This window comes from Pan paniscus, chromosome 11 (assembly GCF_029289425.2).
Source record: "Pan paniscus chromosome 11, NHGRI_mPanPan1-v2.0_pri, whole genome shotgun sequence".
In the NCBI taxonomy this organism is placed as follows: Eukaryota; Metazoa; Chordata; class Mammalia; order Primates; family Hominidae; genus Pan; species Pan paniscus.
In genome coordinates, this window is record NC_073260.2 from 52322148 (window position 1) to 52330232 (window position 8085).

General features: G+C 44.2%; 1 pseudogene; it reads left to right on the plus strand.

Annotated features, from left to right (window-relative positions):
- The first annotated feature begins 6746 nt into the window (after nt 1-6746).
- Nucleotides 6747-7864, plus strand: LOC100993039 (nuclear transcription factor Y subunit gamma-like; annotated as a pseudogene).
- The last annotated feature ends 221 nt before the right edge of the window (nt 7865-8085 follow it).

Sequence of the window (8085 nt, forward strand, 5' to 3'; positions counted from 1 at the left end):
ATCTATCTATCTATCTATCTGTCTATCTATCATGTATCTATCTAATCTATTCATCCATCCACCCATCTCATTATCCTATTGGTTCTGTCTCTCTGAAGAGCCCAGACTAATACATAGGGCAATAGAAACTAAATATCCATGAGCTATATGAGGCTCTGAATATTCATGACACCCTAAATATACACGAGTCAAAGAGGCACTCAATATTCATGAGGCCTTACATCAGCTACCCATTAGTGACATCTCTTCTGGCCTAACTTGTCCTCTCCCCAAAAAAGGCAGATAAAATCAAAAGCTATTTATCAGGCTCACAGGCAAGCTACAGCTTGCATCTGTGCAATAGAGTGTGTATTGTTGGCTGCAGCTCATTTCATTCACTGGGCTTGCATTGGGATTGCTGAAGCCTCACTCTTATGTCCTTAACATATGCCTGTCAGTGGGAAGGCTCAGGTAGCAAAGAGGAAGAGAGAGACGGGGTTGATCAATACTGCACGGCGGAGGATTCTGAGAGTGTAGTCCTTCCACCCTTTCGTGTAACTGGGTTAACTTCTTACCCATCTCTTTTCCTTTGCTTCTGACTAATGGTTTTAAATTGAGTTAATAAACTGTGTGACTCAAGGATATTCATTTGGTTTTGTCCAAATTGGTTGGACATTAATTTGTGTCCAAATTCGGTTGGACATTAATTTGTGAGTCTTTCCGTTCTGTGACCACTGGGGGTCTACTTGGAGGCCACTATCTAGATAAACTTCTCGTGCAACCTTACAAACTGTCACATATCAGAGAGCAAGAGAGGAAGAAGGCCACTCCCTGAGATCCAGGGATGGAGATGACATGGAGTTTGTTCTCAGTGCATCAATCTTGTGAGTCAACTGCACTAACTTCAAAGATTTCCTCTTTTGCTCATATTTACCAAACAATGTCCTTGTATTCGAGGACTGCTAATCTGAAATCTGATGAATATATAATATTCATCTCTATTGATTATCCCAAAAAACACATCAGTGAACCACTTACACAAAGAAGGTAGCTACAACTCCAACAACGCAAATGTGGAGTGAATCTATTTCCTTAAGAATTAGTGTAACTGTGACAACTTACAAGAAAATGCTGAATTCAGAAAAAAGCAAAAGCAAAACCAAAAGGAAACAAAACCACTTATAATCAAACCTGGTTGAAAGTAAATGCTCAAGGAAGACACACTCAAGGAGGCTGAGGCAAGAGGATCGCTGGAGCCCAGAAGGTTGAGGCTGCAGTGAGCCACAATAGTGCTACTGCACTCCAGCCTGGGTGACAGAGGGAAACCCTGTCTCAAAAAAAAAAAAAAAAAAAAAAAGAAAAGAAAAGAAAAAGAAAGACTTGTTCCTTACTAAGAACCAAAGTGCCAAAAGAGGAGAATAACGTTAAGGTTAGGACTAACTGCTCTCCTCTCTGTATCGCCGCCCTTTGAACCTCTTCTTTAGGAATGTATTGATAAAATTTTACAAAAATACAAGATTTGACCTTATTTCACAAGCCTTCAAAAACCTATAGAAAACCCAAACCAAAATATTTTATGTAACATATAAATACTAATAAAATGGTTACAAAATAGTTCAGCAAAGGACAGGAAGTCAGACAATTCAAGAAAGAAAAAACAAAATGTTATCCTAGTGATGAGAGGCTCTTGGCACTTAAAATTTTCCATTTGAAATTTTATTCTCCCACTGTGCATTCTGAGAGCTGTCTAACACTTTTGAACAGATTCTAGGTTGGAAAGCAAGGAAAAAAAGTTTTCCATTCAAAGTTCCCACCTTTCAAATCTATTTCCATTTCTTCATTTGGCACAGCCAATATTGGATCTGAGTCTTAGTTCCACATCCATCTGGGGGAGACATTTGGCCAAAATAAGAGGGTTAGCAAATTTTTCCCAGATAATTTATATTACATATTATGTGGCAATTTTGTCCATGTTTAAAAAATACATTTTAAAAGGGCTAGTAATATAAAGTCAAGTACTTAGCAGTCATATTAATTTTTACTCATGAAAACCTTCTATGTGCTTTTACATGTCATCTTGCTATTTTAACCTCAACACAACCCTGTTCAGAAGGTAAAATAGGATAATGTATCATGCCAGGAACTCTTATCTGAGAGATGCTTGAATAGTGCTTTCATCCAAGGGAAGAGCATGGCTTCTTTACTCATGTCTTTCTCCATGTTCTGCCAAACTTCATGAGCTGGTTACACAGATGCCATCTAATGCAGTACAGGAGGGGCCATCAATGCATCCACCTTAACTCATTCAGGGGCCCCATCGTTGCCATGTGTGAGTCCCAGCAGTAAGAGTGAATGATGCTGTCAAACAAGAGCCAACATTCAGGACGACTGTCATTGCATCCTAACATCTAGAGTCTTGGTGGCTTAGCTGCAATTAGGTTGGGAAATAATATGCCTCCCACCTCAAAGATGGACCTAAGCTTCTCTGCAGCTCATGCCAGATGATGGCCAGGACTCTCCTATCAAAATAAATGGATATCAAAATCCCTTTCCAGGAGGAACATGAGACATGGGATTACTGACAAGGAAATGCAAGATAGTCAAGGATCTTCAGACAATCATGTTCTGGGAAGCTTGAGGTCAAGGTAAGAGCTTAGAATGGGGACTTTGAGAATTGACTGCAAATCCTGCTCCATTACAGACAAGCTTTTGACTTTGGAAGAATCTCAAAATGGAGAATTTGAGCCAGACAATTTCCAAAGTCCTTTCCAATTTCATCTCAAAAAACAGAATCACTGAAAACTGAATTTGTTCTGCAACGTGCAGTTGACATAACAGGAATTGTTACTGCCTCAACAAAGCATCATACTTCTACTTTTAAAATAGAATGGAATATAACCCAATTACCATGACAAAAACTGGTCATAGCCATCCTAACACAACCAGACTAGATGCATGAAGTGTTGCAGCAAGGAAGGAAGCCATAGGATCAAAAGAATTAACAGACGTCCTGACCTACAAATTCACAGTGTGGATGCTGCCACTGTGAGGAGGGGAATTAGCTGCTCTGGGCTTCAGTCTGAGAAGGAGAACAACAGAGCCATTCTCTTGAGTGCGACATCAGGATCCCAGACAGGGGCGGTCATGCCAACGTAGCACAGAAAATCTCATTTGAATAAATGATTAATTTCATCCACGAGAGAGAAAAGAGATTTGGGACGTTTGACTCCTGGGCATATTTGGGTGTAAGGAGACTGTACAGTGATAAATGAAAAATTTGCCAAACTTGTAACTAAAACATGCATTCTTTTTAATAGCTTCCTGTATTGCTGAATCAGGTGGGGGAACCAGTGCTGATGGAAGCATATTTCTCATCCAAATGTATATAGTATCCTCTCTCACTTTGCAGTTTCTGCAAAGTCCCTTGGGAACCAACCTTGGCATTGTGACTTGGGCTGGCTGCACTTGGCTGGGGAACAATTCTGGAACCAACATGCCAGTTGTCCAACACCAAGGGTGCTGTCAGCACTCTGAAGATAGCAACCCTAATCATATTTGTTTTGGCCTCTCAGCCTCAAGGGCAGATGGTTGTCATGCTGACTGAGAGAAAGGTATTGTGACAGGAGCCAAAGCTAGCCAGTAAAGGACCTTGGGAGGCTTCCACACAAAACGACTATTTTCTAGAAACTTTCTAGACATTTCTAGAAACAAATGAGGCAGCAATCTGAGGATCAAAAGTTTTCTCAAATTCACGGTGCAGCAGGACTCAGGTTTGAATGGAGGCCAATAGGAATGTGACATAACGGGCTCCTTCTTGGGTAGAGGTATCTTCACGACCCTCACCTTGGAAAATTTGGTCCTATCCCCTCATATCATGGGGATTCGTCTGGTCGATGTGGCTTTGGGGCATGGTCAACTTCTTTTGCATAAGAGTTAGGGGGAAAACCTTCATGAGGGGTCCAAAGAGTGTCACAGATGGCCCTGAAGTTGCTGGACTTGGTATAGGCTTTTCCTGAGAATTCAGTAGCTCCCAAGAGAAAGAGTGAGCTGGGGTTCCACAGGGCCACAATTCCTGATGGGAGCAGTTCTACTTTTCCACATTCTTGATGAGCTCCTGTTTGGAGGAATTACTCCTTGTTATGATATGCAAATCAGAAAATATCTATTGGGCACCTATTTGGCACCCAGCACTATGGGATGACAGGATCCTCAAGGATCTCACCACCTAATCATGAACTTGAACTCTGATTAGGGGCTCACATGCTAATCACATCATCCTACTACAACATGGGATTGTCAGTGGACCACTTAATAACACTCATAAATGAATATATTGCCATTTCTAGTAGTACTTTTATTTTCTAGCTTAGCTCCTAACCTTACATATATGAGTTTTCTAGGGCTGCCATACCTAATTTCCACAAATTGTGTGCCTTAAAATAACAGAAAGGTATCCTCCCACAGTTCTGGAGGCCAGAAGTCTGAAATCAAGGTGCTGGCAGGGTGCCACTTCCTCCAGATTATGAGGAAAGATTGTGACTCCTTCAACATATGGCAGCTGCCAACATTCCTTGGTTTTTGGCTCCATCACTCCAGTCTCTGCCTCTGTGGCCACATTGCTTCCTCCTCTTCTCCTATCTGTGGCTGTCTTGGGAAAATATATGTGATTGCATTTAGGGGTAATTCAGAATACCTTTTCTCATGATCTTTAATGTGATCACATTGGCAAAGCCCCTTTTTCCAAATGAGGTCCATTTAGATGTTCTAGGAATTAGGACCCGGACTTACTCTTTTGGAGACAACTATCTAGCCCACTACATCTTATATTTTACAGTTTTCAAAGAGATCTCACATGCACCATTTTATTTTATCACCTTAATATATTTACAATCCCAGAGCTTGAAAAAAGTAATCCAACTTTGAAGTCTTTCCCAACTTTGATTTTAAAATATAATTTTCACAACTCTATGGCTCACCAGCCTTTTACTTGCCCTAAAAGATGGGAGACAGCCCCATTTATGCTGACCTTTGTCATCTCCTTCCTCTCCACGTCGGTAAATACTTTCAGTTCTTTTTCATCTCCCTCCTCTCATTACAGCCCTTTATAACGAAGCAGAGTGGGACTAGTGCAGAGAAGCACAGGACACACAATTTAATGCTTGTTTCCTGCTAGTAGCTGCCAAGCAGACTATGAAGTGTTTTTTGGCCTCTGGCCTCTAGCTCTTCTGAAGATCTGTTAATGAATATATCAGCTTTCCATAGCTGCCACAAATGACCATATACTTAGTGGCTTAAAATAATACAAATTTATTATTTTATAGTTCTGTCGGTCAGAAGTCTGACATGGGTCTCACTGGGCTAAAATCGAGGTTTCAGCGGGGCTACTTTCCTTTCTGAAGTCCAATGCGGGGAGAATCCATGACCTTTTCCAGCCCCTAGAGGCAGCCCACATTCCCCCATTGGCTTGTGGTCCCTCCCTCCAGTTTCAAAGCCAGTGACGTTGTATCTCATCTGGATAATCCAGATGAGCCCAGTCTAATCTGAAAGACTGTAAGTTTACTCACATCGGTAAAGTCCGCTGTGCCATGTAAGGTGACACATTCACAGGCTCAGGGACTAGAGTGAGGGCCTTCACAACGGGTGGGCACTAGGCCAAGCTGACAGAGAGTGCAAATACAGCTCAGCACGATACATCCGCTTGGGATACTTCACCTCTAGACCATTGAAAAATGGCCTCAGCCAAAGGCCAGGGTGGAGAGGACTGGCATCGGAAAGCCCACGACGAGAAAAGGGGCAAAGCCACCTTGAACACTGGCTCTGGCTCATGGTGGTGCTTGCTTAGGTTCCCCCCCTTTCCTCCCCCTTCTGTGACTTTATTTCCCTTTTCCTTCTTGCCTCCTCTTTCCTCTGTCCTCTAAGCTGAAAGGTGCCGGGAAATATTTCCTGTGAAGGTTTGCCTATTTCTTGTCCTTGAGATACAAACGTGGCTTCCCTCGGCCCAGCTCGTCCTTTATGGATTCCTGCACTTGCCCACAGTCCTCTGCCTAGCCAGGGCGAGGCGGGTGAACCTCGGCTTCTCCTTGCTCATCTCTCACCCTTTCATCATGTGGGCGAACAGAGCCTTCCTTAAAGGCCATGAAACATCCTAGAAGAACAGGCCATTGTGTGTTATCAATGGAGGCTTCAGAAACCTCTGGGTCAGGGTTTATAAAAAAATTTTTTAATAGGGAGGTGGGGAGTTTCTGTCTCAATCAGACAATGAGGACATTATCTTTATTTAAGAGAGAGATCACAATCAAATCTGAGACACTGCTTACAGCTTTATCCTCCTCTCTGCTGTACGTTGAGCACTCATCCTCTGCGGATCCCAAACATTGGAAAAGGGAAGGAAAAATAAAAGTGAAAAGTAAATTCTATTCCCACGAAGCAGATTTTACTTTTAAATATGCTCTTTATCTTCATTTTTCACACACACACGCAAATAACGCAGGTAAGTTTTTGATGTAACTACGCTCTCAGAATACCTCTTACATGAAATTAATTATAGGAGTCGGGGCGCCAGGGGAGGGGGAGGGAAAAAGGGGAGACGGTGCAAACGGCGTGGCCGCCATCTCGTTTATGCGCCAGCTTCGCGCGTGCTGCGTTCTCCGAGACTCACGCTTCCCCCCTCACCTCCGCGGTGCCTAAGCCTATGCAGTGCCCGACTCCGCAGGAGCACCAGGGCGGCTCCTGCTCTTCCTGGACTCCCTGAAGAGGCGTTTGTCGAAATGTCCACAGAAGGAGGATTTGGTGGTACTAGCCGCAGTGATGCCCAGCAAAGCCTAAAGTCCTTCTGGCTTCGGGTCATGGAAGAAATCTGGAATTTAGCAGTGAAAGATTTCTGAATGCAGGAACTCCCACTGGCTCGTATTAAGAAGATTATGAAACTGGATGAAGATGCGAAGATGATCAGTGCAGAGGCCCCTGTGCTCTTTGCCAGGGCAGCCCAGATTTTTTATCACAGAGTTGACTCTTCGAGCCTGGATTCACACAGAGGATAACAAGTGCCGGACTCTACAGAGAAATGATGTCGCCATGGCAATTACGAAATTTGATTTTCTCATCGATATTGTTCTAAGAGATGAACTGAAACCTCCAAAGTGTCAGGAGGAGGTGCTGCAGTCTGTAACTCCTGCTGAGCCAGTCCAATACTATTTCACGCTGGCTCAGCAGCCCACCGCCGTCCAAGTCCAGGGACAGCAGCAAGGCCAGACCACCGCCAGCTCCATGACCACCATGCAGCCTGGGCAGATCATCATCGCACAGCTTCAGCAGGGCCAGACCACGCCCGTGACGACGCAGGTTGGAGAAGGTCAGCAGGTGCAGATTGTCCAGGCCCAGCCACAGGGTCAAGCCCAGTAGGCCCAGAGTGGTACTGGATGGACCGTGCAGGTGATGTAGCAGATCCTCACTAACGCAGGAGAGATCCAGCAGATCCCGGTGCAGCTGAAGGCTGGCCAGCTGCAGTGTATCTGCTTAGCCCAGTCTGTATCAGGCACCCAAGTTCTGCAGGGACAGATCCAGACACTTGCCACCAGCACTCAACCGATTACACAGACAGAGGTCCAGCAAAGACAGCAGTAGTTCAGCCAGTTCACAGATGGACAGCAGCTCTACCAGATCCAGCAAGTATCCATACCTGCGGGCCAGGACCTGCCCAGCCCATGTTTTTCCAGTCAGTCAACCAGCCCTCTGATGGGCAGGCCCCCCGGGTGACTGGCAGCTGAGGGCCGGAGCTGGCAAGGCCGAGAACACTCAACACAATTTTTGCCGTACAGCCCCAGGTCATGAACACAGCCTTCTTCCCCGGAGGACCCTGCCGACCTCAGCTCCTCCTGCAGGCTAGGACAATGGTGCACTAGGCCTCATGCCTGGGGGCCGAGATTCTCCAACAGAAAGATGCAATATTTTTTGTTTCCTTTTTTCTCCAAGGAATCAATATTTCAATATGTTGAGCTGTGTGTCCAATGCTATGAAATTAAAATATTAAATCACATATTTGTGGCATTTTCTTGAAGAGTGTGGCTGAAGAAATATTTCTCCTTTTGTTTGTTTTGTTTTGTTTTG